The 27,588-nt window shown below is 38.5% G+C and overlaps 1 long non-coding RNA gene across 2 annotated transcripts in view; it reads right to left on the bottom strand.

The window, feature by feature from the left end:
• LOC138153301 (uncharacterized) overlaps positions 1-14,227 on the bottom strand; it is a 105,778-nt gene extending 91,551 nt beyond the window's left edge. For both annotated transcript variants that reach the window (XR_011166333.1, XR_011166332.1), the window contains exons 1-3: positions 12,870-14,227; positions 5,964-6,077; positions 4,600-4,723 (exon numbers count right to left, since the gene is read on the bottom strand). This is a non-coding gene — a long non-coding RNA (uncharacterized lncRNA). The remainder of the gene's footprint in view (positions 1-4,599; positions 4,724-5,963; positions 6,078-12,869) is intronic.
• Between the last annotated feature and the right edge of the window lie 13,361 nt (positions 14,228-27,588).

Here is a 27,588-nt window from a genome sequence, read left to right as displayed (position 1 = left end):
TATGAAATATTATTGCAAAGTAAGAAATGGTGAATATGAAGAATTCAGAAAACCAAAAGATTTGTGTGAACTGATATAGAACAAAATAAACAAAACCAAGAGAAGTATATGCATTAATAATTAGTCAAGTATTTGATAAATGTTGACTTTGGATAGGTAAGTGGTACAGCAGATAGAGCACAGGTCTGTAGTCAGGAAGACCTGAGTTCAAATACAGCCTCAAACACTTACTAGCTTGTGTGAACCCTGGGTAAGTCATTTAACCCTGTTGGCCTTGGTCTCCTCATCTATAAAAAGACATGAAGAGGGAAATGGCAAACCACTTCAGTATCTCTGTCAAGAAAACCCCAAAAGGGGTCACAAAAAGTCAGGCATGAACAAAAATGACTGAACAACAATGACTTTGGCCTAAGTGCTATATTAAGGTTCTAGAGATGCAAGAATTAAAGTGAGATAGTCCCTGACCTAAAGGATACAAAATGTTCACAGATAATTGAATATATAATTACTAACAACAATATAAATGAAAAGATCACTAAAAGTGAATTCTGACTAAAAACAAAAAGAAGAAAGTTTCAGAGAACAGATAATAAAACATTTCTCTCTCTTCCCATCAAAGAAAGAAATCTTTAGTCCATCTGGAAACACTTAAGTGTTTACTCTGTACCAGGTACTATGCTAAATGCTATGAGTACAAATTTGAGGAGAAAGTCCCCGCCGTCAAGGAGCTTGAGGCATCCTAATGAGGGAAGACAATTAATAAAAAGAAGCTCAAAAGCAATAGTGGGGGAAGATATTGTCTCTCCCCTCTCCCCTCCCCGCCTCTCTCCCGCCCCTCCCCCCCCCTCACACACACACACACTGAATTCTGGAGAGGACTCAGGACTGAATATTGAATACATTGTCAGATGTGTTCTGTATCTGATATGTAAGGGGATATTGATTCAACTGAAGAGTTCATCAGTTGACTTGATGAAATTCTAGGGGGTGTATCATTGATCAAAATGAAGAGTCTTCCAATCAAAATTATGGGAAAGGGAAACTCCTGGAGACTAACTGACTGAAGAATCAGCATACTCTTTGGAGCCCTCAGCTCCTGAGCAGTCACTGCCTTTTCCCTTGTATACCTTCTTCCAAAGGTGTTGGAAGCAGAAGCACATGGAAGTGAAAGCCATGTACACTCTCACATCAAATGACATGGGAGTTCAACAATACTGTTCATGAATCTCAACTCCCATAATAAAGGAGAAGATTTTAATTCCCTCAGTTTCATGATCTTGCACTCTAGCCTTCTAGCAGCACCAGCTTTGAGGTTTCCTCTTAAGAAACTCCAAGTTCCTATATCTGTCCCTTTGAAGAAAGAAAAGACAGTCCTCATGGTTCTGACACAATAATCTACTTGGAGAGCAAAGCCATCGAGTTACTCAGACAGTACAAGTTAAACAAGTAGGAGTTTGCTTATTCAATAAGCTCTGAAGCATGTTTATTTCTTGGAAGGATTCTAAAACAGAAGATGGTCCCACAAATCTTGGGAAGACTATCTGAGATTCTATGGAAAAGAGATGCAATGAAATTACACAGAATTGCCCCATAAAAACCTCCAAGTTTCATTTTCCCCTGGGATCGAGCTGATTGGTTGAGCTTTATCCATATGTATATACTCCTGGGCTCCTGTAAATTCCCAGTATCTTATATATTTTCTATGGGATGAAAAAAAAAGGTTGTCCCATAACCAATAGTTATATTGTATGTTGACTGACTGTGGAGGATTTATGGTTTGTCCCATAGGGAAAAACATGAGTTAGACTGGTTTAACAGTGAGGGTCAGATTCCATCTCCCCCATCCCAATCACTCCATTTAAGAAAGATCAGGAGAGCAATTCAGCTAATCCTGGGAAGGAAGGATGTTTGACACAAGAAATAGAACACAGCTTGTAACAAAAATCTCTTCCAGTATTCCTGTAGTGGATTTGGGGACAGAAAATGTAGACTCATAGGCCAGCTCCACCACTTATCTACTATATGACTCTGGATAAGTCTTTTCCCTCTGTGAGGCATGGGTTCTTGAAATGAATTCAAAGGGATCAGAGATTTAGAACCAGAAGGCATCTAAGAGACTTAATCCTTGCTTTTCACAGTTTTTTTCCCTAATGTTATCTTAAAAAAAAAAAAGTTAATTGTATTTTTCCAATTGCATGTAAAAAACATTTTTAACATTTATTTTTTTTTAATTTTGAGTTGTGCTGAATAGTAGAACTGGGAGTTTGAACCTCCATCCTATGACCCCAAATCCATCATTCTTCTAAGACCACTTCCAATTCTGGCATTCTGTATTTCTATTAACCCTCTCCCATTCCCATCCGATTGAAGGCAGTGCCTGATGATCCGGCCAGCAACCTCAGAGATACTCAGTGGAGGTTAGAACATCTCCTACCCCAGGGCTCTCAAAAAGGTTGATTTCCTTTTTCTTTTATTAAAGGGAATTCACACCGTTAAAATTAAATATAAAACATGTCATTTGAAAACAATGAGTAACATATATTACCACACATGGGAGCCTCCTCCTCCCATTGATTGAATCTATATTAAAATAGACAATGCTTTGATTTTTTTTAAAAAGTCAATTTTTAAAACTAGAAAGATGGAGCTGGGGTGGTGAAGTGGCACAGTAAACAGAGTACCATCCCTAGAGTCAGGAGGACCTGAGTTCAAATGTGACTTCAGACACTTAACACTTACTAGCCATGTGACCTTGGGCAAATCACTTAACCCCAATTGCCCTACCTTCCCCCCTCCAAAAAAAAAAAAAAAGAAAAGAAAGAAAGATGGAGCTGAGGTAGTTCATGGCACAGAAGGGAAAATTCCCTACAGATGAAACTATCTAAGGGACAAGATCAGTCTTACACCAGACCTGATTAAAGAGATGAAAAGTTATCACTACATGATGAGACTAAATCAAATATGTCCCCTGGGTATAGGAGAAGGGCAAGGTCACACCAAAATTAACACAAGCGCAAGTGAAGGGATCAAGTGCATGGTTATGTCAGTTTGGTTTCATAAAAAAAAAAAAAAGATGAAAACCACTATATCAAAATAGCTAATGCCCAGTACCAGAAGCAGACCAATCCCTACCAATGGGATAAGCGATCACCCCTTCTGAGTCAGGACATCTCTGGATCCCATTTCATCCAACATTCTGCTAACACCTAGAATGTACCTGTCATATACAGGACACTGAGAACTAGCCTGGAATTGTGAATAGAGGCCCAGCCTCAGAGTCAGGAGGATCAAGATTCAAGTCCTGAATCTAACACTGTGTGGCTCTGAACAAGTCACCTGAGCTGTTAATAGCCCCAGACTCTCTCTAAAATTTAAAATTATGGGCGGGTTGCTGATTGACATTAGTAGAAGGAGATTCTATATCCAAGGGTCCCCCATACTGATGAAATTACAGGTCCAAGCAGTGTAACCTTGGGCAAGTTACTTAACCCCAATTGCCTTCCAAAAGGGGAAAAAAAAAAGAAAGAAAGAAATTACAGCTCTAGATCAATGTCCTCAAAAAGATAGTTGGGTGAGAAACCAATTGGGGACATGTGAAGAAAATGACATGTTTAACCAACCTCTAGCCTTATATCTGGAATAAGACTGAAAGTAGCATAGGGTAGTAAAAAAAAAAAGCAGGATGAGTTTATAGTTGACATTTTATATAGCACTTTAAAGTCTGCAAACCACTTTACATGGTAATTAATTTGATCCTCACAACCACCCTGTGAGGTAGGCACTATTATTGTCCTCATTTTACAGATGAGGAAACTGAGGGACAGAGAAGTTAAATGATTTGACCAAAGTCACACCACTAATCTGAGGCAGGTTTCACACCCAAGTCTTCCTGACTCCAACTTTCTCATTCTAACCACCTAGATGCCTCAAATACTGGCTCCTTCACTTGCTATATGTGTTCACAGAGGATAAGACATTTAACCTACACTTTCTGGGAGTTATTCTTCTCATCTGTCAAATGAGAGAATAAAACTGGATGACCTCAAATATCCCTGTGAGTTCTTAAATCCTATGAACCTGTCTCCTCTTTACTCAAAATGACCCATTCCACATAACAACATTTTTTCTTCTTCTTCTACTCCCCACTAAAAAAATCAAGGAATGCAATCTTCACTGGAGCTAACATTAATCAGAAACTATAATGCTTACAGCTAGAGTCTGAGAGCTGTATAAAGGAGCAGTCTGAAAAGCTATTCTAGCCCATATTTTCCCCAAATATCCAAGTGAATGTCACAGATCAGCCAAATACCACATAACTTCCTCTTTTGGGACACATACTCTGTCACTTACGAACATGTGAGCTGAATTCCAGAATCAGTAAGTTTCACAGGAGAACCACAAATCAAATGTGTCATATTCCTTTTATTCTGTTCTTATGTATAGGTCACACTTACTATATTTGTAACCATGTAACCTGATGCAGTTTCTTCTTGTTCATGGTGGTTCATCGTAGAGAATCAACCACCATCCCCAACTAGGTCATCCCCAAAGGTTCAAATGAGTTTATTCCTTAATCTATAAACTGTCCCCAAACCAAACTCACCAGATTGGAGTGAGAGTGGTGGCACTTTGCATTATAGTCCACTATTGATGTCATCATCTTTCCTGTCTATCGGGTCAAAGTGTGATGGAAGGAAATGACCTTTCAGGTTCGTTCCAGACTCTGGAGGAGAAAATGGGGCAGAAGAGTTGGTGCTGATCTGTCTCACTTAAATCCAATTCGTGCACAAGTCAAGGCATCACCTTCAGGACCCCTTTGGTCTTCTTTGAGACAAAGGACAAATAATAAGAGGGGAAAAGGGGGCTTGATTGAACCTTTCATCACATCCCAGCCCAAAAACCAAGGAATCACATTTCTAAGCATTTCCAAAGGAAAAGGAAAACATAGATAGCACCTGTGATATACAAATCAATCAGCCCAAGAATAAACCTCTAGGCAGCTCCTGAAGAAAACATACTAGTTGGAAACATGTGATAAGTAAATCAAACAGTTAAAACTCTGAATCTAAATCATTGGAAGGAGATGCTATAAATGGAATAAAGCACCCCAATAAGTGCAATGTTGGGAACTTGGCAACAATGAAGTACTGGGCTTGGGAGTCAAAAGATCTGAGTTCTAATCCCAGTTCTTCCACTTACTACTTCTGTGGTTTGGCCCAAATCACTTAACCTTCCTAAGCCACAATTTCCTCAACTGTAAAATGAGAGGGCTGGACTAGATCTTTCTTTAAGTCCCTTCTTGTCCTAAATCTAGAATCTTTTCTTCCGATTAAATTAGATTTTGTTGTTTAGTTGTTTTTCTATCATATCTGACTCTTTGTGATCCCTTTTGGGGTTTTCCTTGCAAAGGTACTGGAGTGGTTTGCCATTTCTTCCTTCAGCTCATCTTATAGATGAGGAAACTGAGGCAAACAGGGTGAAGTGACTTGCCCAGGATCACACAGCTACTAAATGTCTAAGGCTGAATTTGAACTGAGGAAGAGTAGTCTTCCTGACTTCACCTCCAGTACTCTATCCTCTGAATCACCTAGCTGCCCTAGATTAGATTACATAAAGCATTTATTAAGAGTTTACTTTGGGGGCAGCTAGGTGGTGAAGTGAATAGAGCACCAGCCCTGGAGTCAGGAGAACCTGAGTTCAAATCTGGCCTCTGACACTTAACACAAAAACTAGTTGTGTGACCTTGGGCAAGTCACTTAACCCAATTGCCCCTTCAAAAAAAAGAGTTTACTTTGTGGTGGGCACCATGCTAAACTCTGAGAATACAAATGCAAGCAAGATCTATTTCTACTCAAAGACCTTACACTCTAAAGAGATTAGAGAACATATAAAGGGGGACAGAAAAGAGTGATGGGAGATTGAAGTACAGTATTCCTGGGCAAGGGAACTGAGGAGGAACTCACCAATCAGAGGAACAGGTTGAAGGACTGAGGGTATTGCCAGCAGGACAGAGTTAGAAAGGTAGTTTGAGTCAAAGGCTGGGCCATGTTAAAATTAATATATCCTTTAAGTGTTATCTGAAACAAAAAAAAAAAGAAAATGTGTTCTAAAATATTCATAAAAGCATTACATGTAATCATAAAAAAGGAAGAAAAATAACTAGAAATAGACTTTATACTCCCCCAAAAAAAAGGAGATAGTTAAATGAATGATGTTAAATCATGCAGTGGAATATAATAATGCAATTAATATGGACAGGTATGAAGTGTACACGCCAAGAAATCTGCAAAGACCTTTATGGGGAAAAACCCCAAAGGGGTAGAAGAATACACTAATGATGGACTATGATCATATAAAGAAAAATAAATTAGAATGAATGGATGAAGACTCCTGATCACAACTTACAGACTTACTGATAGACTATTTTTTTTTTCAGATCTGTGGTTTCTTCAATGGAGAGGCTACTAGTGAGAAATATTTCTGCCAAAATAGATGGGCATTTTCTCTGTAACTTGTGGTATCTATGACACTGATACATTTAGTGGTTTTGCCCAGAATCACACAGTCAGTAATGTGATGAAAGTAAGCCTTAGCAAAAAATAAAATAAAATAAAATAAAAAATAAATATATATTCATGAGTTCAAATCCAGCCTCAGACACTTAACACAAAAACTAGCCATGTGACCTTGGACAAGTCACTTAACCCCAATTGCCCTCCAAAAAGCAAAAAAAAAAAAAAAGAAGGAAAGTAAGCTTTAAACCCAGTCTTTCTGACTCTGAGGCTAGCCTTCTATCTTTCATTACAATACTTTACAGCACTGAAATTAATGTTTTAATGTAAATAGTTTGGGGCAGCTAGGTTGCCCAGTGGACAGAGCAATAGGTTGAGTCAGGAAAGCCTGAGTTCAAGTGACCTTAGACACTTATTAGCTATGTAAGCCTGGGCAAGTCACCTAACCTTGGTTTTCCTCATTTTCCTCATCTGTAAAATAAGGATAGTAATAACACCTACCTCAAATCAAATGAGATAATAATTATAAAGTGCTTAGCACGGTGCTTGACACAGTAATCTCCGTCTAAATAATACCAATGAATGCAAGTTGTTTGTATTGATGTTCAACAATGAACTGCATAAAACATTTAATTTTTTTTAATGTTCTATTCAGGGTTAGCAATACAACAGTAGAGCTGTCGAATTTTGATGTTTCTATGGAAACCTTGGGCGGGTTCAGAGTCATAGAGATAATTAAAGACCAAGAAAGTGAACCTAGTTCATCACATCAGGGCCTGGGTTCAACTAACACACGGGTTACTTTATCCTGCTTTTTTTTTTTGAGTCCTCTTTCTCCTCTTCTCCTCCCACCTAAACTCCTCCCCCACCCCAACCCAGAAATAGACTATATACCATGAAACATCAGAAAGATAAATGATAAAGTCTTAAATTAAGAGAAAAAAGAGAAGCAATGGAATTCTATCTGACCCTAAATTTGTTGAGCACCAATCTAAGAGATGACGCTGTTCATCCCCAGCATGAGTAAGTTTCTAGGAAGAATAGAATGAGGGAAAGAGATGTATAAGCATTCCAACTCTTCCACTGTGTTTTCATTGTTTTCAATGTTTTGAATTCTCAGAATATTAGGCACACCCAAATTAAAATATACAAAATTATTTCTTAAACAAAATATAAATTATTTTTTGATTGCCCCATCTTGTGAATAATCTGTCTCCTGTTCCCTCTTCAATAGCATGGATAGTGACAGAATACTGGAAAATCACTTGAAACGTTGACTCCCACCTTCAACCATTTCTGGGAAGAATTAAGTCAAGTTTGTTTTGCTTTCATACAGCTTAAAAGAAAAGCACTGTGTCTCTCTGGGGATCTGTTGGCCATCTGATTTTATCATATCCCCCTATCATATAATCAGAAGAATAAAATAAAAATTTTAGGCATTTAACCTCAAATGCCCTTGGGTCCCATTACAGGAATTAACTAGATACAAATTTGAACAAAATAAAGCAAATACCAGTAAATTTTCCAGCATCCCTTATTCACAAAACCATCACATCCTGATTGCTGGAATAAAATAAACCCCCCAAAAAGGTCTAATAAACTACAAAGAAAACCAAAAGGTCAAAAGTTTCAACCTGTAGAATGTCAGAAATAATGTCACAAAACCAAGTATACTTAGTTTATATGAATGCTTGAGAACTGAAGATTGGATGAGTTCAAAAAAGGTCTAAAATCTTCAGATCTCCTCTTTCTTGTTCTTGTTCTCCTCCTTCTCCTTCTCCTCCTTCATCATCTTCTCTTTCCAGTGTTAATGGCATTCCAAGTTTGGCAGGAGCTGCTTTGGATAAAGCCAACTTTATCTTCCCACCTCCCTTCCTTTGCCCTCATGGTGCCCCCCTCTCAATATTCTCATGCTGTCTGTGGGTATCCAGCAATCTTGACCATGACACTCTTTCTAGGCAGTCTTCCATGCTTCAGATCTCTCCATCCACACTTTACCAATCATATGTTAGATTCACAGAAACTCAGAGTTGGAAGAACTCATCTACTCCAACCATCATCTGATCAAGAATTCCCTCTTAAATATAAAATACCTAACCAGTGTTCATTAAACCTTTACTTGAAGATCTCCAGAGAGGGAAAATCCACAACCTTTCAAGGTGGCCCATTCCTCTTTTGAATAGCTATAATTATTAGGTATCTTTCTTTATATCACACTTAGATTGCATTTTTTTTTTTGCAACTCCAACTCATTGCTTCTAATTCTGAACTTTGAGGCAAGAAGCACAAATCTAACCTTTCTTCAATATAACAAGCCTTCAAATACTTAAGGATGATAATTGTGACTTCCAACTCATACCAGAGACCACACCATGGAGGTTTTAACCCTTTTCACCCTGGATCGACGTTCTCCTGACTGGTGATGCGTCTCTTGGTCTGTGATTACAAGAAGGTCCCCTAGCATGTCTCATTTCACTCATTTCTCAATCATCTCTTCCACAGCATTTCAGACTGCCTTACCCTTTTCTTTCTGTTCCTACCACAAATTCTAGAAGCATGATCAAATCCATTTTGCCATTTGTCCTGAGTGGGGTATATCAGTCTCCTATGGTTCCACTTACCATCCCATAATTTTCCCAGTGGAAAATGTTGCTCTTTAACTACTATTCCTCAGTAGTTGTTGTCTTTCCTCTATTAAAATGTAAGATCCCTGAAGGCAGGGACTTTCTTTGTCTAAAGATAGGGATTAATTAAGTTAACCAATCAATCACCCTATCCTACTTAAAACAACTAACAAGGCAATATGCCAAATACCTTAATGAGATGAGAACATTTCTATAAAATTAACCAGTCAATCAGAAGCATTAGTCCTTGATCAATTTAGAAGTATCTGAAAGTCTCTAGATGAAAGAGTAGTCCCTGAGTTGGTGGCCAATATAAGTTATACATGTGCAATCATGTAAAACATATTTCCATATTAATCATTCTGTGGGAGTTTTCTTAAACTAAAAAAATAAAGAAAATTTTGAAAAAAGCAAAAAAAAAAAAAAAAGAAATGAAGTAGTTATGTGGGAAATACATTCACTAAGGAGAATTGGTCACACCTTGTGGGATTTATATCAACCCAGAAACTTAACTTGGAATCTGCATTCAAGTATCTAGCAGTAGAGAGAGCCTATCTGCCTTGACATTTTCCAGGTGTGACCTATGCACATGCTATATAGCTTCTTGAAGTCACAGGTGAGAATTGGGTGACAGGCATCCATCAAAAGGTTGGATGAGCAGCCTTGAAAAGGTCTCAGTAAGCCCTCACACCAGAAGCACTAGTACTCCTGACCACCCCATACACACCAATATGAATTAAAGTATTTAAAATTCTTCAAGCCCAGGTCCTAAATTACCTTTCAGCCTTATAATTTCCCCATTGGTTTCTTAGATCACTTGAATCACTCTGAGCTATAGGGTTCAAACATTGCTTTTACCAAAAATAAGTCAATAAATAAATTCCAATCTCTCCCCACCCTCCTCACTCCCACAGAAAAGGATAGAGCATCTTATGTGGGGAGAACCACAAGTTTTACCTAAGTGCTAGGGGAGGGGGCTAGGGTACTTAAATTGGGTCCCTTCAGTTCTATCAGGGTCCAGGCCCACAAAACTTCAGACTCACCAACTTTTTGCTCCTGCTCTTTCTTCTGTTAATAATCACTCTCCACCTGGCACCATTTTCATATAATAATACCTATCCTTCAAGGTCTAATTCAAATAACACTTCCTCCTAGGACCCTGGAAAGACCTGGAAGCTGAAAGGGACCTGGGGGTCATTGAGTTTAACATCTTCATCTTACAGATGGGGAAATTAAGGTCCATAGAGATTAAACTGAGGCCCATGAGGTGACACAGTAACTAGTAGAGCTGGTATTTGAACACAAGTATTTTGATTCCAAAAATCCTTCCCTCTTTCCACTATTACATACACTGAATGAAACCATCCCTTGTCCAATGGAATCAAGCATGATCCATCCCTCCTATGACTCTCCTTCCCCAACAGTATTTTTTATCATGGCGTTAATCATAATCTTCCTATTACACTTACCAGCATTTGGGTATTTGTTTTAGCTTGAGAATATTAGCTCCCTGAAGATAGGGGCTTCCTCTTATTCATATTTGTCCCCCACTCACTAAATATACTTATTAAATATTTGTTTAGTGAATAAATGAGGGTGAATTGATGATTGGTAGAAAGGTAGAAGGTAGAAGTAGAATGGATCTAGGACACATTATCAAAAAGAAGTTTCACTTTCTTTTACTACAAAATTCAATAATAGAACTTTTCAGAAATATCTCCAAAGCCCCTGGAGCAATAGCTTGCTGCAACATAGATTAAAATATTGCCTGCACATGCAGAAACCCATTCATATAATCAAATAACTCAATTTTGAAAAAAAAAAATTAACAAGATTGGAGCTAATGAATGTGAGGCTCTTGCATGAAAGGGTAAACTTGAGATAATAACAAAGTTTTATACTTATATAGGGGTCATTCATCCCAGGAACTCAAAGCACTTTGCAAACATCTCATTAACCCTTACAACACCCCAGTAAGGCAGGTAGGTGGCAATGATTATCACCATTTTATAGCCAGAAAGCCTGAGCCAGAAAGAGTTGAAGTGACTTGCCCAAGGCCACATCAGTGAGTGAATAATAGAGCCAGGAACTGACCCTAAATTCTAGTCTTTAACTTCAAGGACTCATCATCCCCCAAAGCTAAATATTACAATTGTTTTTTCAATCCTGACCTGTGACTGCTTTAGTATAGGGAACTCCCAGTGAAAACTCCCTTATTAATCCAGACCAGTGTTGCCTACAGGACACAGTTGAGGTAACTTGCTCAGGATCAGAGAATCAACACACTGTGGACCAGCAAGTCCGTAGAGTTTTCCTACTACCTCAGGTTGCTTCCGATAAGATGACAGGCCTGGAAAATGCCTGAATTACTTTTGACTCAAAAATTCATTTTGGCCCTCACTGACTTGAGACTTTGTTTATCAAGTTTCAAACCAAAACTACTTGTTTGAAGTGACTACTTAAATTGGAAGGAAAAAAATCAAATAAGTGCTTTGGGAGGGAAATGATTCTATGTTATCAATATGTCCCAGGAGGAAAGATGAACCAAGTTATGGCCTGGGTCAGAAAAGAGACTTCTGCATTATTGCAAATCATAATACTTTTATTTTTCCAAAAGCAATAGGTATGTACCCTAATTTGCAGCTTGAAAAACAGACTTTGCTGAGAATTTTGAAACTAGAACCTGAGGATGGGGCATACTACTTCATTCATTTTCACATGATTCTTACATGAGAAGAGGTAGGGGCAGAGAATCATGCCCATGTCACCCAGTTCAAACATATTTCTTCCTCTTTTACGTGGCTCATCAGAGGAATCATAATAAATAAAATGACCTACCCTAGGAGAGGAAGGTAAATTAATGACCTGCTTAACTAGGATCACAAATTTAGAACATCAAAGAATCCTCAAATCCATTAGGCAGATAAGAAAATGGAGGACTTCGTAGGGGTTAGGAACTTAGTTACAGTCAGTCAATAGGGTGGGCTTTGAAACCTTGTTCTCTGGTTTCCAATTTGCCCTTTGCTCTCCCCTGAAACACTGACCACCGGCAAGGACATCTACAACACCACAACTACTCCAGGAAACAGACTTGGAGAGGCTCAGATTGGCCTGTAATCACAGCTAGTGGGTGTTGCAGACTAGATTTCTTTTTTCTTTCTTCTTTTCTGGATTTGTAGCACTGTGTTCACTGTAACTGCCACATTTCTTCAGTTTGTTATGATGGTGTTCTGTTGAGGGAGTAGTGGGGGTGGAATAAATGCTCTCAGATACCTTTTAAACTCTAAGGATTGGGGGTGGGAAGTAAGGGAAAATAGGATGGCACTGAGCCCCAAAGGCCCTAGATCTCTTAGAACCATTCTTTCCCAAACAATTCCTTTTCCAAATTATTCCCCAGGCTAAACCTCATTCTTATTGGTGGCATGAATCTTAAACCCATATACTCTGGCTGACCACCTGCCTGCCGGTCTGTCTGCCTGCCTCCCTCCTTAACCCCGCCTGCCTTCTCGACTCAGTCTGCCTATTTGTCTCTCTGTCTGGCTGCCTTCCTGTCCCGGTCTTTTTCTGCGTCTATCAGCTTTGCTTGCCTGTCCGTCAGTCTCTCCCCTCACCTTCCGCCTGCCTGCAGACCTCGTCCCTATCCTTAAATGCCCGTCTGCTCGCCTGCGGGTCTGTCTGCCTCCTTCTTATCTGCCTTCTGCCTGCTTACCTGTCTGTGTCTTAACTGTCTTACCTTAGTCTGTCGGTCTGTCTGTGTTTTTACCTGCCTGCCAGCCAAGTCTCTCCCGCGAACTGCGCAAGAGAACTTAAAATTACGTGTCCTCAGCAGGACAAAGTAGAGGCTTTGAATGACCTGGCTTTGCCAAACGCTGCGGGCCATTCTCCTGGACTGGGCGCTCATAAATACGGGTAGCTGAAAGGAGAAGGCGCCAGCGACAGAAGCATCCACCTTCCCGCAGCCTGGGGCTCGGGATGCTGGACTCTAGTTCTGTTGGACTCGCTGGACTCGCGCCGCACTCCCTGAATCGCAGCCATCCCGGCGGTTTTCCAAATTCGTGAGAAAGAGTGCTAGCGACCGCGGTCCGAACTTCCCTAGACTTTACTGTAAGCAGTGGCGGGACCCAGAGCCTGGAAAATGCTGGTGAACTCACTCCGGGCTTGGCCCAGGCCAACTGCAACAAGAGTGATCAGTTTCCACCTTTTTTGGTTCTCAGTTTCTAAGTAAACTTATCGACGCAATTTCTTCTGTATTGAGAACTGGCAATTTCCCAGGCAGCTGGGAAAATCGGGGGAATGCCGAGCCTGACGGGAAGAGGGACTGGCCTCCCTGCAGGGGTATGGGGTGGGAAAGGGAAGCTCCGGACCTCCTAACTTGGCCTCTGAACACTGGTACTTGGGTTATTTGGGTTAGTAACCTCCTCTCTCGAAGCTGGCACCCTGGCACAAATTCGTTTCCAAAGAACGAGAGTTGCTTTCTCCCTCTCCGAAACTGGAAACCAGGAGGCACAAGCCGACGAAACGTTTCTATAGGTTGGGGACTAGAGGAGTGGAGAGGTGAAAAATAACATTCAGCCTCTCCTCCAAATCCTCACAACCCGCAGGCTTTCTTTGTCTCTAGGAGGGGAGAAAAAAAAGGCTTGAACCACCTGCGGCTTTCCATGGGGGAAGGCGGGGTGGTGGAGAGGGGGGAGAAGGAAAGTTTGGTTTTTTTTTTCTCACCCAATGGACAAATAAATTTTGTGCAGGACACCCTGCTAGGCACTAGGGAATACAAAATAGTCCCAGACAACTTCTTCCCTCTGGGAGTTTACAATCTAAGGGGGTGGGGTGGAAGACGGAGAAGACGAGACTCATACATACATTTGAAAAGCATTAAGTAACTGTGCTTTGGAAGGAGACAGATCACTCCTGGCCAGATCATTACTTGCCCCTGATCCTTTGATCCGATTTCTTCTCTCTTAGCCTAGTCTCCTCCCTGCCTTTCAGGAACCTTCCTCAGTTGGGTCCATATCCAGAACAGAAAAGGACTATTAGAATCCAAAGGTGATGAACTAGTTGGGCCTCAGTTTGCCGTTCTGTAAAAGAAGACATTTTGGACTAGACAATTTCTAAAGTCTCCTTCCAACTTTAACATGCTACAATAAAACCTTTATTATAATATTCTAGCTCTTGTTTTCTCCTCTATCTGCTCTTTGCCCTCTTCCCCAACCTCCTCCCCCTTAAATTTGATTCAACACAGCAAATATGTAAGCGTAAGATCCCTGGGGTGGAGGGGAGGGGAATATGACAAATACACAAATAACTATAATAGGCCAAGCAAGAATTAATAAGTGCAGAGAAGTTCAACAGAGAAATGAGAAATTCCAGGAGGAATCACTTCTAGGTGAAGAGATTCAGGAAAGCTTCCTAAAGGAGGTAGCAGCTGAGCTCAATGTTGAAGGAAGAAATGAATTCCAAGAGGGTTTGATATGGATCAGTTAGACACAGGCATGGAGGATGGCTTTAGTACAGCCTCAGAGGTGAAAAGGAACTGGGCAAGCTAAGGGTTTCCTTAGAACTCATGGCAGCAACACTCTTCTCCCTTCCACTATGAGACCTTTAACTACATAGTCATGGAATCAGATCTGTATGAGGAAGAATGCACAAAGAAAAGGATGTTTCTCTGCTTCCAAATCCCTGGTGTTTAAAACTATTTCCACGGTTTAGAAAAAATCATAGGGAAAGAAGAATTGGCCTTAGAATCACAAAGATAGGGGTTAAATTTCAGCTCTGCCCTTACTAACAGTGTGACCTTGGGCAAGGCATCCGAGAAGTGAACCAAACCATTTCTAAGTTCTATTAGACAACTGAATGTAGGTTTGTCTGAGGTGATTCTAACCTAAGATGTAGAGATAGCCTACTGAAGGCCTTTGACCTATTATTCCCTCCCTTTGGTTCAGATAGAATACCCAGATTACCTCAACATTTGGTGCTTATCTACCCCCATTTCTTCCTACAGTTTGGGTCTATAAAAGAATTTCCCTGCTATAGTCATAAAGAGAGATAACTAACTTTCATCAACAGTCAGGATTACCAAGAGTTGCAACTTCCCTTTTCTCTGGAAGAAGACAATGAGATCCAGTAATGATGTTGATATAAGTCCAAGCAAAAAGTCCTCCCTTGGAAACAGTTATTCCCATAATATTAAAAAGTGGTGACCATCTTTTCAGAACACAGTGCAAGAAAATGTCAGTGGAAAAACAATATTGCCCTTTTTCTATGCTAGAATCTCAATCCTTGGTTATTATGTCTCACTATTTTTGTAAAGAGAGGTAGGATGATAAAGAGACCAATGTGGATGCACAGAGAACTCCAATTTTGATTCTTAAAAGACTAATATCAAAGACAGAAGCAAGAGCAGGTAACTGGGGATTAATACTCAAGTGTGGGAAAAACCTTTTAAGAACAGTGATAGGAACAATAAGACTCAAAATGAGCTAAGGCTAGCAAGGAAAACAAATTAGTCAATGAGCATGTAGTAAGTATCTACTATGCATCAGGAAAGAGCAAAAGGAGAACAAGATACTCTGAATGAAATGAAAAGAATATGATAACAAAGTATAGAGAAGGCAGAACTACTACCTTTTTATTTTGTTTCTGCTTTCTCTGCTAAGAAAAACCATCTTTGGAAAGGTCAAGACAGAAATGGCTTATAGGGAGTTGAAAACCCAAAAAGTAAAGAAATAAGAGAGTAGCTCCCTTCTTTTGATGAGGCCACATCTAAGCCCAGATGAATTACATACACAGATACTGAAAGAACCAAAAGATATCTAAGTACTGAACCACTACAAATAATGTAGAGGAAGCGTAGAACTAGAAAAGGGCAAATATCCTGATGTTAAAAAAAAAAAAAAGAAGGCAGGGAAGGAAAAGAGTCTGGAAACTATAGGCCAATAATCTTGACTTCAATTTCTGGCAAAATTCTAGAACATATTATCAAACAAAGAGTTAGTAAATATCCAGAAAAGGAAATGGTGATCAAAGAGAACCAGCACAAGTTCAGAAGAACAGGTCATTCCAGATTGACCTCATTTTCTTCTTTGACTGGGTTACTAGACTGATATAATAATGGGGATGTTATAAATATATGTTTGCCAAGATTTCAGGAAATCATTCGATGAAATTTCTCATACTTTATAGACAAGATAAACAGAGATGGGTTAGATAATAAAACAGATTTGAAACAGATTAAATGATCAGACACAAAGAAAAGTCATTAATGGTTCAACAGTCAACTTGGAAGGAATGGTAAGAGTATCTCAGGGATCTGTTCCTGCCCCTACTCAGCTTAAGGTTTTCATCGATTACTTAGCTGAAGTTACAGAATGTCAAGTTTATCAAATTTTCAGATGCCACAAAACTGGAAAGGATAGCAAGAATGCTTAATCTAAAGTTCTACCCTTGGGTTTAAAAAATCTATTTTACAAGTAAAAGGTTAGGGAGCTGTGGTCACACACAAGTTCAACTGGAAAAGATCTAGGGGTTTTAATGGACCACAAGTTTAAAATGACTCAACAATGAATCATGGCAGGCAAAGGAGAAAAAAATTGCTGGGGGCAGGGGGTGGGCAATGATGGTAAATGTTTGAGTATCAGCTTTTTTTAAAAGTGCACAGGACACACTTTTCAGTTTAATCTGCATTATTTTACAAATTCTTTAATCTAGACAATCAACAAAAACAATAAATCAAATCTCTGTGATTTCTGCAGTGTGAATGCTCACACTAAAAATTTAATAGTAGGGTTTTCAAGAGGGTAAGAGATGGTTCCAGTAACCACTAGAAATGAATTACATTGGGGTGGCCAGGTAACACAGCAAGTAAGAGCATTGGCCCCAGTGTTGGGATGACCTGGGGATCTAATCCGGGGCTCAGACACTTAGCACCCACCCAGAAATAACTGGCTGTGTAACCTTGAGCAAGTTACTTAACCCCAATTGCTTTAAAAAAAAAAAAAGAAATGATTACATTGAACTCTGCCCTAGTCAGGCCACATCTGAAATACTGTGTTAAGTTCCAGGCACCACATTTTTAGAAGGACATTGATAAGCTATACAGCATGTCCAAAAGGGTAACCAAGTGGTAAAGAGCCTTGGGTTTAGGCAACATGAGAATTGGTTCCCAAATCTTGACACTTCTTTCTTCACAACAAGACTGACATAGCTTTCCTCCTCTTTGCTTATACAGTCATTATTCTACTTTAACTCTCATCTGTACTATTGCAATAGCCTACTGATTAGTCTTGGTCCTTCAAGTCTGTCCCTCTTTAATTTATGCTTAACAGAGACAACAAAGTTATTTTTTTAATTGAAGGACAGATCATGCCACACCCTCTCTTCAACAAATTCCAATGACCCTCTGTTGCCTCCAGAATCACACATTAACTCCTCTCTGGCATTTAAAGCTCTTCATAATCTACTTCCTTTAAATACTTTTACAGTCTTCATACAAGTTACTATTTTCCTCATACTGTATTCTAGCCATATTGATTACAGACACACGACATTCCATCTCCCATCTCCATGACTTTTCACTGGCTATCCATTATGCCTAGAATCAGCTCCTTCCTCACATCTAACTCTTGGAATCCTAGATTTCCTTCAAGAATCAGCTTAAGTACCAACATCTGCATGAAGAATTTTCTGATTTCCAAACCCTTCTCCAAGCTGCTAGAGTACTCCCCTAATCATTGGTTTGAACATAAGTATACTGTACCTGTTATCTCCATTTATAAGGTAACCTCCTTGAGGGCAGGGGCTGTTTCACCATTGTCTTTGTATTTCCAATGCTTTCCACATATTAAGGATTTCATAAATGTTTGTTGGTTTTTAAAAGATTCTTTGTTGTTATCCTGAACTTGAAAAATAGCAACTTTTCCATATGCAAAGAACAGGGGAAAAATACTACAATGCATGATACTGTGAATCACATTACACACAGCTTGTTTTTCAAAGTACATATTAAATTTAGTGTGCTAATTCAAAAGGCCATTCCTACTTGTCTGTTTGCTTTTGAACCTCCTTTTATCTTCTGTGCAGTTTTTAAAAATGTTTCATTGTTGTTCTTTTCTTCCTACTTATCATCTCTAGCACTAGCCCTCCTGTGCCTGACCCCTCTTTTCCTCTGCAAATATGTATGTATATATACTGTTTTTAGAATATCAATTCACGCAAAACATATTCAAATACTGTCCAAATCCAAAACTGTATCTCATTCTGAACTGCCAGTCCTTCACCTCATATTTTATTAGCAATTCCACTGGAATTATGTTTGGTCATTAAATTGATCAGAATTCTTAAGTCTTGGGTCGGCTAGGTGGCGAAGTGAGTAAAGAGCCAGCCTGGAATCAGGAGGACCCGAGTTCAGTTCCAGCCTCAGATACTTAACACCCACACAAAAAATCTAGCAGTGTAACCTTGGGCAAGTTACTTAACCCCAATTGCCCTCCAAAAGGCAAAAAAAAAAAAAAAAAGAATTCTTAAATCTTGTAAAGCTGATTTTCCTTATGATGTTATAATCATTGTCTAAATTATTTTCATGATTCTGTTGACTTCATTCTGCTTCAGTTCATATGAGTCTTCCCAGGATGCATTCAATTCATCTCTTTCTTCATTTTGTATGGCAGAATTTTATTCCATTACATTCTATGTATCCATAATTCACTTCCTTTATTTGTGATTATAATTTATTTAATCATTTTCCGACTGATGGACATTCTCTTAATTTCTAGTCATTTGCTACAACAAAAAGTGCTGCTATGAATATGTTTGTCCATTTGAGCCCTTTATAAAAATCTCTTCGGGGATATGCCTAGTAGTAGTAGTAGTAGTAGTAGTAGCAGTAGTGGTGGTGGTGGTGGTGGTGGTGGTAGTCTCATTAGGTCAAAGAATATAAACCAGTTAGTGACTTTTTGGGCTATGGCTCCAAATTGCTTCCCAGAATCCCTGAGCCAATTCACAGCTCCACCAAGAGCATATTATTATCCCTGTCCTTCCAAATCTCATGAATATGAAATGAAACCACAGAGCTGTTTTCATTTGAATTTCTCTTATTAATGATTTGGAACTCCTTTTTTGAATGGTTATTGATGGCTTAGCTTTTTTTTTTTTCTTTTGAGAACTGCTTCTTCCTACCCTTTGACTATTTCTCTATTGGGAAATAGCTCTTACTCCTCTGTATTTGAATCAATTCAGGTATCAGACTTTTATCAGAAAAAAAAATACTATTTGACTTCTAATTTTAGCTGCATTAATTTGTTTGTGCAAAAGTTTTTCAATTTTATGTAATCAAAATCACACATTTCATCTACTGCAAACTTCTCTGTCCTTTGTATGATCAAGAAATATTCCCCTTTCCATAGTAAATGTTTATTGATTGACTGAAACATTTAGCCTGGAGAAGAAAAGATTTATTCTTCAAGTATTTGAGGGAGTATTACATGGAGGAGGGATAAGATTTGTTTTCTTTAGTCCCAATAAGCAGAACTAAAATCTAAAGATGGAAATTGTAGTGAGGCACATTTAGGTTTAATATGGGGTGGGGGTAGGGAGAAGTCAAGATTTTATAGTTTGGGCTATGCAGGAGTGGAATAGGTTGACGTGAAAGGTGGCAGGTTTCCCCCTCACTAACTGTCTTTAAGAGAAAGCTGAATGCCATTCGTCAAAGATGTAGAAGAGAGTCACGACTAGGGATCAATTAGACTCTATACCAGAAGTTGCCAAACTTGTTTGGTCTACTGCCCCCTTTTCAAAAAAATTGTTCAGCACCTCTCTGGAAATTTACTTTCTTCAACACAGCTTTTTTGAAATTTACATCATTTCAAAAAATATATATATAATATTTTTTAAATGACACATTTTAAAAATGTGTCATTTAATTTCTTGTAGATTTCCAAATCTCATGGATAATAATTTCTTGTAGATTTCTGGGGGTTTTCTGCATTGAAGTTTTGCTGATGTAATATTGCATCATGTAACCATATAGTATTGTATCATGAACAAGTCACTACAAGCACATATTCCTGTCGATGCATACCAGGTTTCCCAACAATGTGCAACACACTCTCCTGCCAACACTTGCTTGTTAAGACCTGTTGGCAGACTTCACTACTGATCAGTTATAACTTGCATTTTGAGTGTTTATTTGGAAAATAATGTAATCACTATGACTTTAACTCTGTTACACAACAGATGAAATACCACATAAGTGTTTTTTTTTTCAAAATTTTCTTATGTTCTATTCTTTCCTTATGCTTCTACCACCCCATTATTTTTATTCAATGCCGCCCAATTGCTCCAGAAGCTACTACCACCCCCCTGGATGGTTCCAGCACCCCCCAGGAAGCAATATCCCCACTTTAGGAATCCCTGCAAGTCTACACCATATGAGGTCCCTTCCAAGTCTGAGATTCTGTGATGAGATAACAATGAATGTATTAAGAAAGATAATGGATTGGAAACCTGAAGATCTGGGTTCTGATTATGCTTTTGCCTCTGCCTAGCTGTGTAAGATTAAACAGATCATTTCGTTCTTTTCTACATTATTTTCCTAATTTTTAAAGTAAGAAGCTTATCTCTAAGATTCAGATCATCTCTAAGACCTCTTCCAGGCCTAATAATCTATAAATCATTACATACATGCCAAAGGTAATATAGATATGCTTTTGGACTATCTGCACAGACAGATGTCTATCCTCTTGCTACATGTGCATTTAATTTATTCAAAGTGCCTGCATCCTGTCTTTATATCATGGATAAAATTTTTAAAGTTTTAACTTCACATCAGCAAATTAAATTGGCTTCAAGATAAAAAAAAAGTCCACATCTCAAATTTCACAAAAGGTTCTTGAAAATGCCACTGTTAGATGTGGAGAGTTGGCTGCTATATGGTGAGTGCTACAGAAGGTGAGAGGCAATATCAGAGAATAAAAATTATAGTGAAGATGAGAGTGAGCAGAGGTGGTGAGTGAAAGGAAAAAGATGAGCAAAGGCCAACTGGTTATGTCAAATGACAGAAGGGATCAGATAGTATAACAATGTACTTATTTAGAAGCAAGGTGAGCTCAGATAGAATTTCCAGAGAGGAGAGACCAGTCATTGACAAATATCTTCCTTTGTCCTCTTCCCTGTTTGCTTGATCCCTGAAACGTGAGAAATTTCCTAGCACTCCTAACTCCTAAGCTCAAATTTTCATCAATTATACTTGTGGCCTGATCATTTTTCTGGTAACTGATTCAACGGAAATTACAATTCTCAGGTTTGGAGTCCCAAGACATGGGTTCTAATGTGAGCTCTGCCATTCAACTTCCTTTGTGGCCTTGGGAAAAAAAAAAAAACTTTCATTTCTCTACTTTCTGTGACCTCATCTGTAAAATGAAGGCTTTGTACTACATAGTTTTGAGGTCTCTTCCTTCTCTAGATTCTCTGACCATTGAACCTCTCCAGGAACCATGGCCCCAAAAGGTTCCCTTTCTCAAGGCAAGCAAAAAGATTTTAATCATAGAACTCAAATGATGCTGTCCCCAACCCATGCTTAAGATCCTCTCTGATCTCCTCCCCATCGCTCCTGCCCTCCTACCCCCAGAAAAATCTACTGGGGTTACTTTAAAAGCTGCTTGGTCCTTGTGACTATTTCCTCCTTCTTAAAGGCCCTAAGGAAGGGGAAGGGGGGGGAGATTTTATGATTTTATGGCTTGGATTTCTGTCCAGAGAGGTAAAAAAAAAAAAAAGTCCCCAAAGATGGGATGTGTTCAGTGATTCTGTTCTGTTTTACTGTTATAGGCAGAGAACTAAACATCGAGATCTGGCTGTTTAGAGGACAGTAACTAGAACATTTTCTGAAACTCAATAAATGCACCAGGAAAAAAAAAAGGCATGGGAGTTTTTAGTAGGGATTCTTCTCTTTGATGCTCTGAGGATTTTCAAGAAGTGGGGGAAACACATGAGTTTGTGATGGGAAAAGATGCTCCACCGGAGACGATGCAGGGATTTCCCTCTTCTTGAAATCTGAGGAAATGTTTCTCCCTATATGGTCCATTTGGGCACTCCAACACTGCCATGTATCCCTTCTCCCTGTCCCACCCAAAGACTTTTGGTGTCCCAAAGACTGGGGGCAAAGCCTGAGCTGGCCAAGGATTGAGTTTATCTCCAGGGAAAGAAATCAGTTTTCACCTTGAAAGAAGGCTAAAGTCCCCAGGGGAGGCTGTCGCTGGGGATTTCGCTGATTTTGGAAGATCAGTAGGTAATTTCGGCTCCACTCCCTGTGGGCGAGAGGGAGGGAGAGAGAGGGAAAGGGAGAGGAAGAGAGGGAGAGGGAGAGGAAGAGAGGGAGAGGAAGAGAGGGAGAGCGAGAGGGAGAGGGAGAGGGAGAGGGAGAGAAGAAAGAAACACAGAACTGTGCTGGGTTCTCTCCTCAGTTTAGGAAGGCAGGAATTAACCTAAACTCCTTACAGAAACTTGAAGCGAATACAGGGAAACCAGGAATAACTTTTGGATGGCTAGAAAGTTGAGAGGCAGTTAGTTATAGCAGTTTTTAAAGGTTCCAAAAAGTCAATTTGTCCGGGTTTGTTTTGGTGCCTTTTCTTCCCAGAAACAAGGGGACAACTGTTGCTTAAATATGATTAGTAGATATGGAAGTACATGGATCTCACAAAGGACTAGGAAAGACACAATTAGAATGTAATCATTCCCTGGGGTTGCCCTGGCCTCCCTAGAGGACAAAAATAAAATCATGGAGAAAAGTTTTAAAAGGAAGTTAGTGTAACAAGGAAGGCTTCCTCCAAGGTAACGGTGACCTTTCTGTTAACTGAAAGATTTTTCCATTTAATATTGAAAGCACTTGATTATCTTAAGGATGGAACATTTGCAGTGTGTCAAGAAAGAATCTTCTACCTGCAAAGACCCTAATCCCTCTAAATGACCAATTCTTGGCTTGATACCCTGGTGATCTAGCTAGATGTGGTGGGGGAAGGGAGGCATCTGTCTCATTTTATTTCACCAGATGTAGAAACTGCAATGGGGTATTTGAGAAAAACATTTCCTGTCTTTAAAACACACGTACTTATGGCCATTTTCTGCTCTCTCTCTCTCTGAAATTTTCAGAATGTAACATTGTCTTTCTCCAATCAGGTCTTGCTCTTCGGAGAACCTGGTGTTTTTACAAGTTGTCAGATATTGCACATATCGAAGGGCAGAAGGAAAGGATTATTGAAAACATTTCCTATCTGTGGCTCATCGATTTTTTGACACCTTCAGCTGATCTCTCCTCTCCCCCTTACACTCTCCAGCTAGCTAGCATCTCTCTAGACTAGATCAGAGAATCTAAAAGGAAAAATCTGAGTCATCTTTAATATCCATCTCTCACCTTCCTCAAAAGTAGTTTAGAATTAAAAGAATTTACTCCCACATCCTGAACCCTGCTTTACTTTGATCTTCCCCATCATTTTCTTGTTAAAAGCAAGTGATGCCTGCTGTGGCCATCACCATCAGCTTCAGGTTGTGAAGTAAGGACTCTAATGTGGGTTTAGTTTTTAAGTTTTTGAATTTATAATAATAAAATATAAATAGAAAATCACAATAATTACAATACTGTGTTTTCATACAGTGCACCAAGTACCTTAGTCCCACTTGAAAATCAACGGAGATAGTCTAACTAATTTTCCAACTGCTAAAAATATATAAAATAGTACAGTCAGAATACAGGTCTCAACTACACTTTCCTAGAACATTTCTTCCACATAGTAGTATCCTGGAAGCAACTATATATCAAAACATTTAAAAAAAAAAAACTCTGAGTAGAAAAAAGGTTTTTTTCAGAAAAAACAACTTTTTGCTAACAAAATTCCAGTGCAACAACAGGATTCAGAGTTCTTGGCAATGGGGTATGAACTGTATTTAAAATAGACCCATGCCCCCCCACACACTGCCTTTGAATGAATGAGCTGGAATCCCATATCCAACTCTTACTAGCTGGGTAAATCAACTCACATCTGTCAGCAGTAGTGTTCTCATCTGTAAAAATTTGATAAGGAGTACCTTTCTCACAGGATTGGGAAAATCAAAAGAGAGAATGTGAGTAAAGTACCTGTTATATCTCAAAGCCTATATAAATACCAACTTTATTATTCTTATTATTAGTCACAATTAATTTGCAGCTCAATTATTTTTTTGTTTTTTTAATTTAGTATTTTATTTTCCCCCCAGTTACATGTAAAAACAATTTTTAACATTCATTTTTTAAAACTTTGAGTTCCAAATTCTCTCCCTTCCTCCCTCTCTATCCCCCTCCTCCCATTGAGAAGAAAAGCAATATACATGTAGCAGCTAAATTCTTAAGAAAATATAAGTTTCAGAACACCCCAAATGCTATTCTTATTTTAGATTTTATTCGTATTCAGTCATACTATTTGGGGGGAAACATTATAAAACAGTCCTGAAGATGTAGAAATTAAATAAGGTTAATTCAACACCGTGAAAAAACTCTTCAGACTTCAGATAGTGCCTAGGAATTTATACAAGTCTCTGTTGGGACTTACACATCTCAATTAAGGCATTTTCACAGTGGTCATAGATGATTCACAAATTATCTTCAGTTATATATATATATATCTTTTGCTTTTCAATGGTCCTTTGGTTACCTGTCTTGTAGGGATTCCAGAAAGAATTAGTAAATATGTGTCATGTTGGAAAGCTTTGCATCCAAGTTCTGGCTTTCCTTATTACTATGCAACATTAGGGGAAATTCCTTCTGTCTTTGAACTTCAATTTTACCTATACTTCCTACCTCATTAGTGTAGTTTGAGTGCTTTAGATGTTTGTAATGTTGATTGTTAGTCAATTATTTTTCTTTTTTTTGCTTTTTTGGAGGGCAATTGGGGTTAAGTGATTTGCCCAAGGTAACACAGCTAGTTTTTGTGTTAAGTGTCTAATGTGGGATTTGAACTCAGGTCCTCCTGACTCCAGGGCTGGTGCTCTATTCACTTCGACATCTAGCCACCCCTAGTTAATTGCATTTTGTTGTTCAGTAGTGTCTGACTCTTCACGACCCCATTTGGGGTTTTCTTGGCAAATATACTGGAGTGGTTTGCCATTTCCTTCTGCATCTCATTTGACAGATGAGGAAACAGAGGCAAAACAGGTTAAGTGATTGCCCAGGGTCTTACAGCTAGTGTCTGAGGCCAGATTGGAACTAGCTGAGTCTTTCTGTTTCTAGGCCTCAAACTCTATCCATTTTGCCACCTAGTTCTCCTAACTAACTTAGTACCCACAATACCACAATCAATGTTTAAGGGGGAAAAAATAGGAAAATTTGATCACTTTATTTTTTAGTGTTTCAGATATTAATTCAGATATTAAAAAAGACAGGCTATGCTACTAGCATCCCAAATACTCCAAATTTCAAAAAAGTAGAGATAAGTACACATTTGAGAAGGAAGAAGATGAACAGATTTGACAGTATATATTAAAACTCTGAGTTTTCTGAAAGGATCAAGAATAAATAGGAATTTTTCTACTAGGAAATAATTTTTTCTTCTCCAATGTATTCTATTGATTTTTCTTTTTGTTTTAATGCTCACTTCTTGGCAAATGATTTTTCAATTAATTGCCCAGAAAAAAATAAAGTTGCTCTGCCAAATCAACACACACACACAGACACACACACCTTGCAGTGTTTAGTTGTGAAATAACCAGTGGTATAGAAAAAAAATGAAGAGTTTAAGTTGGAGAGAAGGTGCAGACCTGCCTTAGTTGATGGAGTTTGCTCACCCTATAAAAATGAAATCACAGGTCCAGTCCCATAGAGAACATCAATGAGGTAAACTTATCTACCCTTTCATTTGGTAAAATTACAAGGGGGTATTTAAAGACATTCAAAGGCAATACTGTATATTCAAAACAAATGCAAGGAAATACTTTTAAAATAACATATAATTAGTTAGCTGAACTGGCTATCACAAGACACTATTGAAGCAAATTGTTTTATAAGCTTACTTTTCTTACTAATCAAATCTCAATATTACATAGCAAGCAAAGTGGGTAAGGGGACCTGTAGCAGGTATTTCAAATTATTGGAGGGATACACAACATATTGTGCCCCAGGACCATGGTCATCATTTAAAAGGAGAACACACCTTTTGCTTCTCAAGATGCAATTTGTTTGGAAATGTAGTATTGAAGTAAAGTTTCAGTACAAGTCAGTATTTTCAAGTAAACTAAATGTATTTGGACCACAGAAATGTTGTATTCCTCAGTTATGATGAATTTTCCGAGCATTTGGAAAACACTAACAATACAAGGACTATAAATTAAGCTTTACTTGTGTCCTATGCTTTAAAGAGATTGGTAATTTGATCATTAGATAAGGTTACCCCACCCCCTATATCACCTTTGTACTGTGAAAATACTCTGCTTACCCAGGCTTTTTTCCCCCCCTTTCTTGCATGGGGAATGAATTGCTAGTTTGGAGAGAGAGGAGGAGAGCTATACTCATGCAAATCTAATACTCCACAAAGAAGACTCTCACTTTATACCAGTTTATTGAGAAGATGCTATCTACAATTTGTTGCAATCCAGAGGCAGGATGGTGAATAAATGAATGGGGGGAAAAACATTTATTAAGTGTTTTCTATGTACCATTCTGGAAAGGAGTTTGGAATTATTTGAATAAAATGGATAAAATCTCCATACCATTTTCCTTAAAGGTTCCACAGAGAGGCATAGACCCCAAGGAAGTCACTGACTAAAAGTCCCCAAATACACCAAAATATTTTATAGTAGCACTTTTTGTGACAGCTGGAAACAAAGTCAATGCCTATTGAATGAAGAATGGTTAAACCAATAAATGTAATGGAATTTAACTGTGCTGGGTGAAGTGATGAACCTGAGGAATAAAGAAGTATGGAAAGACTTACATAAATGGATTCAAAGTAAAGGAAGCTACACCAAGAAAACAATAAAGGCAATGATTACAATGTTATGGAAGGAATAACAATTAAAAACCAAAGAAAAATGTTGCAAAATTATAAAGAATATGTCTGGCCCTAAAGAGGAGATATAAGAAACCGCCTCAACCCACTCCTTTATAAAGATAAGGTATCTCTAGTCATATTTTTGTATGTAATGGCAGATTTTTTTTCAAGGTACTGATAGGTTTTACTGATGTTTTCTCTTCCTTTTTTTTCTTTTTTAAAAATAATGATTTGTTTTAAGAGACAGCTACCTGGTAGAGGGAGAAGAAGGGATACCAGGGGAAATCTAGGTGTTATAAAACTAAAAAATGTCAATAAGAATTATTTTTTTTAAAAGAGCTTACTATATTCAAGCACTGTTTTAAATACTGGTCATACAAATTCAAAAGTGAAAACAGCCTTACCCCCTCAAGATTCTTTCATTCTAATAGAGGGAGACTGAATACATCC

Source organism: Petaurus breviceps, unplaced genomic scaffold (assembly GCF_028583685.1).
Source record: "Petaurus breviceps papuanus isolate PSGF00001 unplaced genomic scaffold, PetGlider_PUasm1.0 90977, whole genome shotgun sequence".
NCBI lineage: Eukaryota > Metazoa > Chordata > Mammalia > Diprotodontia > Petauridae > Petaurus > Petaurus breviceps.
This window is presented reverse-complemented; position numbering and strand designations above follow the sequence as displayed.